Here is a 15,320-nt window from a genome sequence, read left to right on the forward strand (position 1 = left end):
TTTGAATTATATTAGACACTATGTGGTATAATGCATTGTTATTTAACCAGAGCAGCCACATAACAGAATAATGAAATAATATTACCATTAATGTCCATTGAACTTTATATGAAATAAATATCAAATTACATCACAAGCAACTTATCATAGCAATTGAGCACACACAGGATTTGAGGAATAGCTACCAAAAAATATCCTTGTCCAAGTTTTCCCAAAGACATCTACTATACTCAGCATCTTTAAAAAAGTTTTCCTCTTGTCATGCTAGGGATAACTCTAGGAAAATAATTGTGGGAAGGAATTCCCTGACTATGATGAATAAAATTGGTAACTATGAAAAAAAGATTAAAATGGTGAGAATGCTGAAACTGCCACCTACTGAAAACAGTGCAATATTGTCTTTCTACTTATCTATTCAGAGTAATTAGAAGGAAAACAAGGCAGTTGCTAACTGTTGATAAAAAATAAAATATTTTATACTTCCTAATTGAGGCTAATTTTAGACACCCAATAATTAAGTCATGATTCAAATTATTTCTTTTACGTTTCTCAGACTCTCGTATCCCACAGAGCGGGGGGAGTTACATTAAGTGAGAAATCATGTTTTAAATTTTAAAGGTATCTCTTAAAGTGGTGGATATTCTTGCTGTCAAGTTTAATTAAATAAAATAATTTTAGTCTTGATAAGTATCAGATGATTATGGGACAGAAATTAATTATCCTTAACGAAGTGTTTAGAGGTCTCCGTCGAGCCGCGGACGCGGGTCTCTGTTCCGCAGGATGGGGTTTGTTAAAGTTGTTAAGAATAAGGCCTACTTTAAGAGATACCAAGTGAAATTTAGAAGACGAGGAGAGGGTAAAACTGATTCCTATGCTCGGAAACGCTTGGTGAAACAGGATAAAAATAAATAAAACACACCCAAATACAGGATGATAGTTCGTGTAACAAACAGAGATATCATTTGTCACATTGCTTATGCCCGTATAGAGGGGGATATGATAGTCTGCGCAGCATATGCACACGAACTGCCAAAATACGGTGTGAAGGTTGGCCTGACAAACTATGCTGCAGCATATTGTACTGGCCTGCTGCTGGCCCGCAGGCTTCTCAATAGGTTTGGCATCGACATGATCTATGAAGGCCAAGTGGAGGTGACTGGTGATGAATACAATGTGGAAAGCATTGATGGTCAGCCAGGTGCCTTTACCTGCTATTTGGATGCAGGCCTTGCCAGAACTACCACTGGCAATAAAGTTTTTGGCGCCCTGAAGGGAGCTGTGGATGGAGGCTTGTCTATCCCTCACAGTACCAAACGATTCCCCGGTTATGATTCTGAAAGCAAGGAATTTAATGCAGAAGTACACCGGAAGCACATCATGGGCCAGAATGTTGCAGATTACATGCGCTACTTAATGGAAGAAGATGAAGATGCTTACAAGAAACAGTTCTCTCAATACATAAAGAACAGTGTAACTCCAGACATGGAGGAGATGTATAAGAAAGCTCACGCTGCTATACGAGAGAATCCAGTCTATGAAAAGAAGCCCAAGAAAGAAGTTAAAAAGAAGAGGTGGAACCGTCCCAAAATGTCTCTTGCTCAGAAGAAGGATCGGGTAGCTCAAAAGAAGGCAAGCTTCCTCAGAGCTCAGGAGCGGGCTGCTGAGAGCTAAACCAAACAATTTTCTATGATGATTTTTCAGATAAAGATAATAAACTTACAGACAGAAACTAAAAAAAAAAAAAAAAGAAGTGTTTAATTATAATTGTCTGAATTATAGCATTCATGCATATAAATAATCCACCAAAAGATTGGAAACCATATTCTACCTAAAAATGGGAAATGACAACCAGGTAAGAATAAAAAACCCTGAGATTTAAATTTTAGGTGCTCTCTTAAGTAGCTTAAGTGTTTAATACTTCAAATGCAAAAGATGCCGTGTTATGTCATAGATGCGTCTTAAATAATCTAACAAATAATTCAAAATCAATACTATCTGTATGCATCCTAAATCAATAACTAATTAGAATTCACTTGAATAGCTTCATCAGTGGAGAGTCTTAAATTTTTGAAGGCAGTTTATTTCATTTTCAAAAAACTGCTTCTTAGAAAATTTTCCTCACATTGAGCAGCAAGTTACTTTCATGTTGCTTCCTCCCATTGTTTTAAATTATACTCTTTGTGTCCTTGAGAATAAATCAAACCTCTTGTATACATCTGTTAACCATGAAATGGCAATGACTTCAGTCTTCTTGTATAACATTCAACTTTCATAATGACTTAAGTTACATCTTACCTGTCAGGGCTGAATATGGCAATACTGGCCACCCCTATGAATGTACTCTACCATATTATATGGGCCTTTCAAATGAAGCAATGCCTAGAATTTAACACAATATTGATTGATTGATTGATTGATTGATTCATTCATTCATTCATTTATTTTACAAGTACTTATTTAGTACCGTTTAGGTCCTTCTTTAAGGATGGGGATATAACCAATGGACCTCTTGGACTGAACACTGTGGAAATTACTGATGGACGCTGACAAAAGCTGATTCTCCTCTCAAGCAGTTTATGTTATTGGGGAGAGAGATGCTAAGGAGTTATAAATTCTGTGGGCAAAAATAGAGTTAAATGACAAAAAATGAGTCATATGTGACATGTTCTTCATCTGGTATACACATACAACTGAGCAAAGGAAGGAATAATTCTATTTCTTAGTGTAAATTTTAAATTGCTTAAACAAATGTAATACTGTTAATAAAATTGTATTTGTCACATTATACTGAAAGCTAAAATGTCATAAAGTGTCAGGTTTGTTTTTTTTTTAAGTTTAAAAATGTTCAGACATGAGATCATGTGGATACATGGTGGGGAACGACACACACTGGGTTCTGCTGAGAGGGCGTGGGGAGGAAGAGCATCAGGAAGAATAGCTAATGGATGCTGGGTTTAATACCTAGGTGATGGGTTGATCTGTGCAGCAAACCACCATGGCACACGTTTACCTGTTTAACAAACCTGCATATCCTGCACATGTACCTAGCACTTAAAATAAAAGTTGATACCAAAAAAAATAAGTTCAGACATGACATATATCCAGATACAATCACTGTACGTTCTGTCCACCAGATGGCACTATTAGGTAGCTTTTCATGGGCATGTCACTAATTATCCTACACCTATGGGGAATATAAGCTGCCTCTGAATTTCTTTGAATAGTAGGGTGTATCATTATATAGTAATTTCCTTCTTACAAGGTGTTTATTTGGCAATTAGTAACTTAAATTGATTGTGTTTTAAAAATCAAAAACGTATAATTTGGTGAAAACTTTGTGAATGTACAAAATTCTATTTTGAGTAATCATTATTGTTACTAGATTAATCAAGTTTGCCAGATCAATCAATAAATAATAACAGATATTTGCCACCTACTTTTAGGCAATGAAAACTGTGTGTGGAAACTGAGAGAACATTATTTTTTTAATCTTTTTAAAGCAGTATTTTAAATTTTCAAAAATTAAAACATAATCACACCGCATGTATTACCACCCTAAAAATGGACGGACACTAATCATATGGTTTGGTTTGTCTATCTGGAAAATTTTTCTTCAGTTCAGGGGATCATATCACAAAGATAATTTTTGCATTGTATTATTTTTCCAGCCCTTTCCTTCTGTGGAAAATAGAAAAACCTCATAAAATAAAGTTAAAATCAGTAGGAATTCTGCCAAACGGGTGACTTGTTTATCTTGTAATATATGAATACTATTTGTTGAATTAATTTGCATTATTTTTGAATTATTCTTAAAGGATGTATGTATTAATATATTACATGTTTTATTAAATAATAAAACTAAAAATCTTTATTTTCATTCATGAAAATAATCACAGAACAATATAATCATATAAATATATGTCAGACTAGAAGAATAATATATAGTAATAATTAATCTTTTCTAGAATAATAGAAAGATGGAGTAAAAATGGCTTTTGAATTATTATATAGCCGTTTTTTAGTTACTGATTAGAAAAACCTTAACTCAGAGTGATGTAAGCAAATGATAAAACAGAAGGAGGAAGTTATTATCTCATGTCACAGAAAATTCCAGTATATAACTAAAGCTGGGTTAACAGGCTTCTATGACATCATGACTCAAAACTTACACAGTTCCAGGTAGTATTTTCTTCCTACTGATATTGCTGCAGAGTTACTCTCTTTGGTTGTGCTACAGCCTCAGAAGATCCAAAGTCATATCTTTCAGATTCAAATCTAATGGAAAAGATAGCACTTCTATTTTCTTAAGTGAAAATTCAACTTCGTTTAAGTGGACCTGAGTCATCAGTCTGAGTATCAGACTTTGAGCCAGTCTCTTCTGTGAGGCCTTGGTCACACGCATACCCCCATGTTCTCTGCTGCCAATATGTAGTTGGAGAATTGGCAAGGTGTGTTTCTTTAGTGAGAAACAAGGGCAAAGGGAGAATGACTGCTAAGGAGTCAAAGATTCAAAAAGTACCTCTCACATTAGGAGTTATAAGAATGTAGAAACAAAAGCTTAGTAAAATGTAAATAGAACATATTTCTTTTCTTTTCTTCTTCTTCTTTTTTTTTTTTTTTTTTTTTTTTTTTTTTTTTTTGAGACAGAGTCTCACTCTGTCACCCAGGCTGGAGTGCAGCAGCATGACCATAGCTCACTGCAACCTGGAACCCTCTGGGCTCAAGTCAAGCAATTCTCCAACTGCAGGCTCCCAAAGTGCTGGAATTACAAGCATGAGCCACCATGACTGGGTAAATAAATTTCTTTATTGTAAATCAGGTTAGATGGGTGTCAAGCAAATGTACTGATTTAGTATTTTATACATTTCTAATTTTCTATCAGATTTCTGAAACTCAAAATGCATATTGATTAGTTGATTTTAGGATTGGGGTGGGGTTAGATATAATAATATCATGTGACTGAATTAATACTCCATGTCTGTGTTTTTAAAAATACATTTATTTTAAGTACATGTGCAGGTTTGTTACACAGGTAAACGTGTGTCATGGGTTTTTTTGTAAAGATTTTTTATTGCCCAGGTATTAAGCCTAGTATCCATTAGTTATTTTGTCTGATCCTCTCCCTCCTCCTACCCTCCACCCTCAGATAGATTCTAGTGTATGTTATTCCCCTCTATGTGTCCATTTGTTCTCATTATTTAGCTCCCACTTATAAGCGAGAAGATGTGGTATTTGGTTTTCTGTTTCTGCATTAATTTGCTAAGGGTAATGGCATCCAGCTCCATCCATGTCGCTGCAAAGGACATAATGTTGTTCTTGTTTATGGTCACGTAGTATTCCAAGGTGCATATGTAACATATTTCCTTTATCCAGTCTATCACTGATGGGTATTTAGGTTGATTCCATATCTTTGCTATTGTGAATAGTGCTGCAATGAACATACACGTGCATGTGTCTTTATATTAGAATGATTTATATGCCTTTGGGTATATACCCAGTAATGGAATTGCAGGATTGAATGGTATTTCTGCCTTTAGGTCTTTGAGGAATCACCACAATGTCTTCCACAATGGTTGAACTAGTTTACACTCTCACCAACATGGAGAAGGTAAAGGCATTCCTTTTTCTCCACAATCTCACCAGCAACTGTTATTTTTTAACTCTTTAATAATCACCATTGTGAGTGGTATGAGATGGTATTTCATTGTGTTTTGATTTGCGTTTCTCTAGTGATCAGTGATGTTTAGTTTTTCTTCATATGATTGTTGGCTGCATGTATGTCTTCTTTTGAGAAGTGTCTGTTCATGTCCTTTGCCCACTTTTTAATAGGGTTGTTTGGTTTTTTTTCTTATAAATTTGTTTCAGTTCTTTTTTTTTATAATTTTAACAAATAATCTTTGTGACTATTTATTTTCCTGTCCTACTTTTTTTTATTTTTCTTCCCCCCCTTTTTTTTAATATACTTTAAGTTCTAGGGTACATGTGCACAACGTGCAGGTTTGTTACATATGTAACAACATGTGCCATGTTGGTGTGCTGCACCCATTACCTCGTCATTTACATTAGGTATATCTCCTAATGCTATCACTCCCCGCCCCCCACTCCCCACAATAGGACCCAGTGTGTGATGATCCCCTTCCTGTGTCCAAGTGATCTCATTGTTCAATTCCCACCTATGAGTGAGAACATGCGGTATTTGGTTTTCTGTTCTTGCAAAAGTTTGCTGCGAATGATGGTTTCCAGCTGCATCCATGTCCCTACAAAGGACACGAACTCATCCTTTTTTGTGGCTGCGTAGTATTCCTTGGTGTATATGTGCCACATTTTCTTAATCCAATCTGTCATGGGCATTTGGGTTGATTCCAAGTCTTTGCTATTGTGAATAGTGCCGCAATAAACATACATGTGCATGTGTCTTTATAGCAGCATGACTTATAATCCTTTGGGTATATTCCCGGTAATGGGATGGCTGGATCAAATGGTATTTCTTGTTCTAGATTCTTGAGGAATCGTCACACTGTTTTCCACAATGGTTGAACTAGTTTACAGTCCCACCAACAGTGTAAAAGTGTTCCTATTTCTCCACATTCTCTCCAGCACCTGTTGTTTCCTGATTTTTTAATGATTGCCATTCTAACTGGTGTGAGATGGTCTCTCATTGTGCTTTTGATTTGCATTTCTCTGATGGTCAGTGATGATGAGCATTTTTTCATGTGTCTGTTGGCTGTATGAATGTCTTCTTTTGAGAAGTGTCTGTTCATATTCTTTGCCCACTTTTTGATGGGGTTGTTTGTTTTTTCTTGTAAATTTGATTGAGTTCTTTATAGGTTGTGGATATTAGCTCTTTTTCAGATGAGTAGTTTGCAAACATTTTCTCCCATTCTGTAGGTTGCCTGTTCACTCTGATGGTAGTTTCTTTTGCTGTGCAGAAGCTCTTTAGTTTAATTAGATCCCATTTGTCAATTTCAGCTTTTGTTGCCGTTGCTTTTAGTGTTTTAGACATGAAGTCCTTGCCCCTGCCTATGTCCTGAATGGTATTACCTAGGTTTTCTTTTAGGATTTTTATGGTTTTAGGTCTAACATTTAAGTCTCTAATCGATCTTGAATTAATTTTCATGTAAGGAGTAAGGAAAGGATCCAGTTTCAGCTTTCTAGTTTTAGATGAAGGGCTGTTGAATTTTGTCAAAGGCCCTTTATGCATCTATTGAGATAATCATGTGGTTTTTGTCTTTGGTTCTGTTTATATGCTGGATTATGTTTATTGATTTGTATATGTTGAACCAGCCTTGCATCCCAGGGATGAAGCCCACTTGATCATGGTGGATAAGCTTTTTGATGTGCTGCTGGATTCAGTTTGCCAGCATTTTATTGAGGATTTTTGCGTCGATATTAATTAGGGATATTGGTCTAAAATTCCCTTTTTTTTGTTGTATCTCTGTCAGGCTTTGGTATCAGGATGATGCTGGCCTCGTAAAATGTGTTAGAGACGATTCCCTCTTTTTCTATTGATTGGAATAGTTTCAGAAGTAATGGTACCAACTCCTCCTTGTACCTCTGGTAGAATTTGACTGTGAATCCATCTGGTCCTGGACTTGTTTTGGTTGGTAGGCTATTAATTATTGCCTCAATTTCAGAGCCTGCTATTGATCTGTTCAGGGATTCAACTTCTTCCTGGTTTAGTCTTGGGAGAGTGTAAGTGTCCTGGAAATTATCCATTTCTTCTAGGTTTTCTAGTTTATTTGCATAGAAGTGTTTATAGTTTTCTCTGATGGTAGTTTGTATTTCTGTGGGGTCGGTGGTGATATCCCCTTTATCATTTTTTGTTGCATCTATTCGATTCTTCTCTCTTTTCTTTATTAGTCTTGCTAGTGGTCTATCAATTTTGTTGATCTTTTCAAAAAACCAGCTCCTGGATTCATTGATTTTTTGGAGGATATTTGGTGTCTCTATCTCCTTCAGTTCTGCTCTGATCTTAGTTATTTCTTGCTTTCTGCGAGCTTTTGAAAGTGTTTGCTCTTGCTTCTCTAGTTCTTTTAATTGTGGTGTTAGAGTGTCAATTTTAGATCTTTCCTGCTTTCTCTTGTGGGCATTTAGTGCTATAAATTTCCCTCTATACACTGCTTTAAATGTGTCCCAGAGATTCTGGTATGTTGTATCTTTGTTCTCATTGGTTTCAAAGAACATCTTTATTTCTGCCTTCATTTTGTTATGTACCCAGTAGTCATTCAGGAGCAAGTTGTTCAGTTTCCATGTCATTGAGTGGTTTTGATTGAGTTTCTTAGCCCTGGGTTCTAGTTTGATTGCACTGTGGTCTGAGAGACAGTTTGTTATAATTTCTGTTCTTTTACATTTGTTAAGGAGTGCTTTACTTCCAACTATGTGGTCAATTTTGGAATAAGTGTGATGTGGTGCTGAGAAGAATGTACATTCTGTTGATTTGGGGTGCAGAGTTCTGTAGATGTCTATTAGGTCCACTTGGTGCAGAGTTGAATTCAATTCCTGGATATCCTTGTTAACTTTCTGTCTTGTTGATCTGTCTAATGTTGACAGTGGGGTGTTAAAGTCCCCCATTATTATTGTATGAGAGTTTAAGTCTCTTTGTAAGTCTCTAAGGACTTGCTTTATAAATCTGGGTGCTCCTGTATAGGGTGCATATATATTTAGGATAGTTAGCTCTTCCTGTTGAATTGATCCCTTTACCATTAGGTAATGGCCTTCTTTGTGTCTTTTGGTCTTTGATGGTTTAAAGTCTGTTTTATCAGAGACTAGTATTGCAATCCCTGCTTTTTTTTGTTTTCCGTTTGCTTGGTAGATCTTCCTCCATCCCTTTATTTTGAGCCTATGTGTGTCTCTGCATGTGAGATGGGTCTCCTGAATACAGCAAACTGATGGGTCTTGACTCTTTATCCAATTTGCCCGTCTGTGTCTTTTAATTGGGGCATTTAGTCCATTTACATTTAAGGCTAATATTGTTATGTGTGAACTTGATCCTGTCATTATGATATTAGCTGGTTATTTTGCTTGCTAGTCAATGCAGTTTCTTCCTAGCATCGATGGACTTTACATTTGACATGTTTTTGCAATGACTGATACCTGTTGTTCTTTTCCATGTTTAGTGCTTTCTTCAGGATCTCTTGTAGGACAGGCCTGGTGGTGACAAAATCTCTAAGCATTTGCTTGTTTATAAAGGATTTCATTTCTCCTTCACTTAAGAAACTTAGTTTAGCTGGATATGAAATTCTGGGTTGAAAATTCTTTTCTTTAAGAATGTTGAATATTGGCCCCCACTCTCTTCTGGCTTGGAGAGTTTCTGCCGAAAGATCCGTTGTTAGTCTGATGGGCTTCCCTTTGTGTGTAACCCGACCTTTCTCTCTGTCTGCCCTTATCATTTTTTTCTTCATTTCAACTTTGGTGAATCTGACAATTATGTGTCTTGGAGTTGCTCTTCTCGGGGAGTATTTTTGTGGTGTGGCGTTCTCTGTATTTCCTGAATTTGAATGTTGGCCTGCCTTACTAGGTTGGGGAAGTTCTCCTGGATGATATCCTGCAGAGTGTTTTCCAACTTGGTTCCATTTTTCCCGTCACTTTCAGGCACACCAATCAGATGTAGATTTGGTCTTTTCACATAATCCCATATTTCTTGGAGGCTTTGTTCATTTCTTTTTACTCTTTTTTCTCTACACTTCTCTTCTAACTTCATTTCATTCATTTGATCCTCAATCACTGATACTCTTTCTTCCAGTTGATTGAGTTGGTTACTGAAGCTTGTGCATTTGTCACGTAGTTCTCCAGTTATGGTTTTCATCTCTATCAGTTCTTTTAAGGTCTTCTCTGCATTGATTATTCTAGTTATCCATTCATCCATTCTTTTTTCAATGTTTATAGTTTCTTTGCGCTGGTTATGTAGTTCCTCCTTTAGCTCTGAGAAGATTGATCAACTGAAGCCTTCTGTCAACTTGTTAAAGTCATTCTCCATCCAGCCTTGTTCCATTGCCAGCGATGAGCTGCGTTCCTTTGGAGGGGGAGTTTCACTCTGATTTTTTAAATTTCCAGCTTTTCTGCACTGCTTTTTCCCCATCTTTGTGGTTTTATCTGCCTTTGGTCTTTGATGGTGGTGATGTACTGATGGGGTTTTGGTGTGGGTGTCCTTTCTGTTTGTTAGTTTTCCTTCTAACAGTCAGGACCTTCAACTGCAGGTCTGTTGGAGTTTGCTTGAGGTCCACTCCAGACCCTGTTTGCCTGGGTATCAGCAGCAGAGGCTGCAGAAGATAGAATATTGCTGAACAGCAATGTTGCTGTCTGATTCTTGCTCTGGAAGCTTCGTCTCAGGGGTGTACCCCATTGTGTGAGGTGTGAATTGTCGGTCTGCACCTAGTGGGGGATGTCTCCCAGTTAGGCTACTCAGGGAACAGGGACCCACTTGAGCAGGCAGTCTGTCCGTTTTCAGATCTCAACCTCCATGCTGGGAGATCCACTGCTCTCTTCAAAGCTGTCAGACAGGGGCATTTACCTCTGCCAAGGTTTCTGCTGCTTTTTGTTTAGCTATGCCCTGTCCTCAGAGGAGGAGTCTACAGAGGCAGGCTGGCCTCCTTGAGCTCTGGTGGGCTCCACCCAATTTGAGCTTCCTGGCAGCTTTGTTTACCTACTTAAGCCTCGGCAATAGTGGGCACCCTTCCCCCAGACTTGCTGCCGCCTTGCAGTTAGATCTCAGACTGCTGTGCTAGCAATGAGGGAGGCTCCATGGGTGTGGGACCCTCTGAGCCAGGTGTGGGATATAATCTCCTGGTGTGCCATTTGCTAAGTCCCTTGGTAAAGTGCAGTATTAGGGTGGGAGTTACCCAATTTTCCAGGTGTTGTGTGTCTCAATTTCCTTTGGCTAGGAAAAAGAATTCCCTTTCCCCTTGAGCTTCCCAGGTGAGGTGATGCCTCGCCCTGCTTCAGGTCTCCCTGGTCGGGTTGCACCCATGGACCAGTGCCAACCGTTCGACACGCCCCAGTGAGAGGAACCTGGTACCTCAGTTGAAAATGCAGAAATCACCCATCTTCTGTGTTGCTCATGCTGGAAGTTGGAGGCTGGGGCTGTTCCTATTTGGCCATCTTGGGCGTGCTCCTCTGTTTAAGTTCTTATAGATGCTGGATATTGGACCTTTTTCAGATGCATATTTTGCAACCGTTTTTTCCAATTCTGTACGTTGTCTGTTTACTCTGTTGAGTTTCTTTTACTGTACAGAAAGTCTTTATTTAGTTCTCAGATGTCAATTTTTTCTTTTGTTGCAATTGCTTTTTGCATCTTTGTTATGAAAGGTTTGCCCATGCTTAAGCCCTGAATAGTATTGCCTAGGTTGTCTTCCAAGGTTTTTATAGTTTTGGGTTTTACATTTGGAGAAAAGGGCATAATAATTTACTTAGTGAGTCCGAGGCAGTGATAATATATAGTTTACAATGCAGTTATGTCAATATGATTGCATGTTATTCCACCAAAGCTATTAGGTTTCCCAATGATAATATGCGTCATTTTCTTGCAGCACTGTTAAGTCTAGTTTACTTCAGTATTGAGAACCTCTTCAGAAAGGGGCCAGCTATATTGCCATTGATCCCTTAGTAGTCTATACCCAAAACCCCTTCTCCCTGTTGACTTTCTTATCTCTTGTTGCTAACTTCATACTCTTTCAGATACAGATGTAAGAAGTAAAAGGGTGCTGTTCTATATCTTTCAGACATCACAGAAAACTGTTAAGTTTTGAGCAGCTTTGGTCGTCTTTTGTTAAAATGTTATTTGACTGAAGTTTTAGGTTCACAGCAAAATTGAGAGGAAGGTACAGAGACATATACCCCTTGCCCTCACATAGGCATAGTCTCCTTCCTTATCAACACCCACCACCAGGGTGGTACATGTGTTATAGTTGATGAACCCACACTGACATATCATGATTATCCAAAGCTTATGGTTTACATTAGGATGTACTCTTGGTATTGTACATTACATGACTTTTGAAAAACATAGTATCATACAGAATAGTTTCACTTCCTGAAAAACCCTCTTTTTATTCCCTAAACATCTGGTAACCACTGCTGTTTTTATTATCTATAGTTTGTTGTTTTCCAGCATGTCAAGTAGTTGGAATCATAGCGTATGTAGCCTTTTTAGGTTGACTTCCTTTACTTAGCGATATCGATTTATGTTTCCTTCATGTGTTTTCATGGCTTGACACCTCATTTCCTTTATACCACTAAATAATACTCCATTGCCTGTATGTATCACAGTTAATTTATCCATTCACCCACTGAAAGGCAGTTTGGTTGCTCCCAAGTTTGGGTAATTATAAATAAAGCTGCTAAAGACACCTGTGTGCACTCTTTTGTATAAACAAAAGTTTCAATTCCCCTGGGTAAATAACAAGGAAAATGATTGCTGGTTCACACAGTAAGGATATTTTTAGTTTTGTAAGACACTGCTAAATGGCCTTCCAAAGTGGCTGCACCATTTTGTATTCTTATCAGCAATAAATGAAAGTTAACTGTTGCTCCACATCCTTGTCAGCATTTGGTATTGTCACTGCTCTATATTTTGGTCATTCTAATAGGTGTGTAGTGTTATTTCATTGTTGATTTATGTGAATTTCCCTAATGACATAGGATGTGGAACATCTTTTCATGTATCTGTTTGCTATTTGGATATCTTCTTTGATGAGGTATCTGTTAAGGTCTTTGGTTCATTTTTAAGTTGGGTTATTTGTTTCTTATTGTTGAGTTTTAAGAGTTCTTTGCATATTTTGGATAAAAGTCACCTGTAAGTTGTGTCTTTTGCAAATATTTTCTTCCAGTCTGTTGCTTCTTTCTTGTTCCCTTAACACTCTCTTTTACTGGGCAGACTTATTAATTTTAACAAAGTCTAGCTTATCAATTATCTTTTTTCATGGATTGTGCAGTTGGTGTTATGTCTAAAAAATCATCACCATACCCAAGGTCATATAAGTTTTTAACTATGTTATCTTTCAAGATTTTCTATAGTTTTGCATTTTACATTTAGTCTCATAATTCATTTTGAGGTTGTTTGTTTGTTTGTTTTTGTTTTTGTTTTTGTTTTTCCAAAAACTATAATGTTCTGTCCAAATTTCTCTTTTACTTTTTTATATGGGGTTGGTGGTGGGTACTGGGTATATCTAGTTGTTCCAGCATCATTTGTTAAAAAGACTTAACTCTTCTCCATTGCATTACCTCCATATTTATGTGAGTCTCTTTTGGAACTCTCTATTCTGTTCTATTGATTTATTTGTCTATTCTTTCTCCAATACCACACTGTCTTGAACTATAACTTTACAGTAAGTCTTGATGTAGGATGATGTGAGTCCTCTAACTTTGTTGTTCTCCTTCAATATTGTGCTGGCTATTCTGGGTCTTTTGTGTCTTTACACACATTTTAGAATCAATTTGTTAATATTAAGAAAATAACTTGATTTGATTTTGTTTGGGATTGTGTAGAATCCATAGGTATATTTGAGAAGAACTAATATCTCAACAAATATTGAGTTTTCCTATCCATGAACATGGAATATCTCTTCATTTATTAAGATCTTCTTGGATTTTGTTCATCAGAGCTTTAAGTACTCTTTATATTTCTTTCAAACCCTGCATTCAGAGACTCATCCCGTGAACCTCAAACTTACAGTAATAATTGGATGTGAAATGGCTCTAGACTTTACGCTGGCAAATCTTCCCAAACTTCAGGTTATTCAAGTCAAGCTCTGCCTTGAATGTTTGGTCATTTAAAGCTTCACTCAGATAGAAGTACCTAAGTTGGTCACAGGGACTACATCTCAGCATCCAGCTAGAGAACTATAGTTGAGTTTTACCTTTTTACAGAAATCTATATTTTTAAGAAATGATTCTCGTTGATGCACCCCCAATATAATTTGGTGTACTTACAGTGCTCTCTTCTTATCTCCTTGTGAATCTTGCAATTCTATAACAGTTATAATTGCATCATATTCTCCCTAGTCTTCCTCATGTACAAATGGGTACATATTGGTGTCTAGGGTGATTTTTCTACCTTTTTAGTAAACCTAATAATTAGTGGCTCATTTTTAATTATCTTTAGACTTTAAAATATCTATTTCCTTTTGCTTTGTTGTCATCTGATATTACTAAACAAGTGAAAAATATCCACTCCACACCTGTCACATATTTAAAACAATAGCCCAGTGAATATAACATTGACTTTATCATAGATAATTTTAAATGCTTTAACATCTTAAAAACATGGAATAAAAATTGTAATAACAGGTTTTATCATTTTGGAGGTTTATGGAAGTCCTGACTACCGGAAATTTCTAGTACCTAAGGTAAGTTTAGTTGTGGAAATGGTTATGTTAAGTATTCTTAACATGAATGAGTTGAATGCTAGGCAATTCTGAGAAGTACACATTTGTTAGGAAAACATCTCTTTGGTGTCCATAAGTTTTTATTATTTAAATTCCAAATCTACACATATCTGTACATTTTACAACAGGGTATTTTTTGAAGTTGCTTTTTGGAACCTCGCCACATTATTCTAAATCAACAGCCAGTATCTATTTGCCTCTCATGATATGTGTAGCAATTATTCTTTAAACTTTTAACTTAGAGAGAAACTGCTTTAAGTACAAGCAATATAATATAACATAAAGTTTGGTAAAGAGATTTTTTTTTTCATTTTTTCCCCTGGGAATTCAGTACCATTCTGGAATCCCAGGCGATTGGAGTCTGAGAATATTTGGAAACATTACTTCTGGCCAAAGCATTGATTTTGTAATAGTCTACTGAGTAAACAGCAAGAGCAAAGCTTTTCTATGTGGCTTTGCAAAGCAGCCAGGGTTTAGATATATGGGTACGTGCACAGGTGTGTTACATGGGTATATTGTATGACCAAACCTATAAATCTTTCATTGAACATTTTTAAAAACAAAACAAAAGTTTGACGTGTAATTCAGTAATGCACCATTTTTCACTTGATTGTTTTTGCCCAATATGACAAATGTTTTCTTCAGTATGGTGCAAAGTTAATTATTTGGTATAAGTGTGAATGAAGATAGGCCAAATATATTTTGTAACATAGTTTTTTATTGGAAATGATTAGAGATTTATTTTACTTGTTTTAAATGTAGGTGTACCCAATGGAATATTTTTTTTAAAGAATAGATTTTGGCCTGGTGCGGTGGCTCATGCCTGTAATCCCAGCAGTTTGGGAGGCTGAGGTGGGCAGATCACCTGAGGTTAGGAGTTTGAGACCAGCCTGACCAATATGGTGAAACCCCGTCTCGACAAAAAATACAAAAATTAGT

At 36.7% G+C, this 15,320-nt stretch overlaps 1 pseudogene; it reads left to right on the forward strand.

Moving 5' to 3' along the window:
* The first annotated feature begins 764 nt into the window (after window positions 1-764).
* LOC102138918 (large ribosomal subunit protein uL18 pseudogene) lies at window positions 765-1,750 on the forward strand (annotated as a pseudogene).
* The last annotated feature ends 13,570 nt before the right edge of the window (window positions 1,751-15,320 follow it).

The sequence above is a fragment of the Macaca fascicularis genome, chromosome 11 (genome assembly GCF_037993035.2).
Source record: "Macaca fascicularis isolate 582-1 chromosome 11, T2T-MFA8v1.1".
In the NCBI taxonomy this organism is placed as follows: Eukaryota; Metazoa; Chordata; class Mammalia; order Primates; family Cercopithecidae; genus Macaca; species Macaca fascicularis.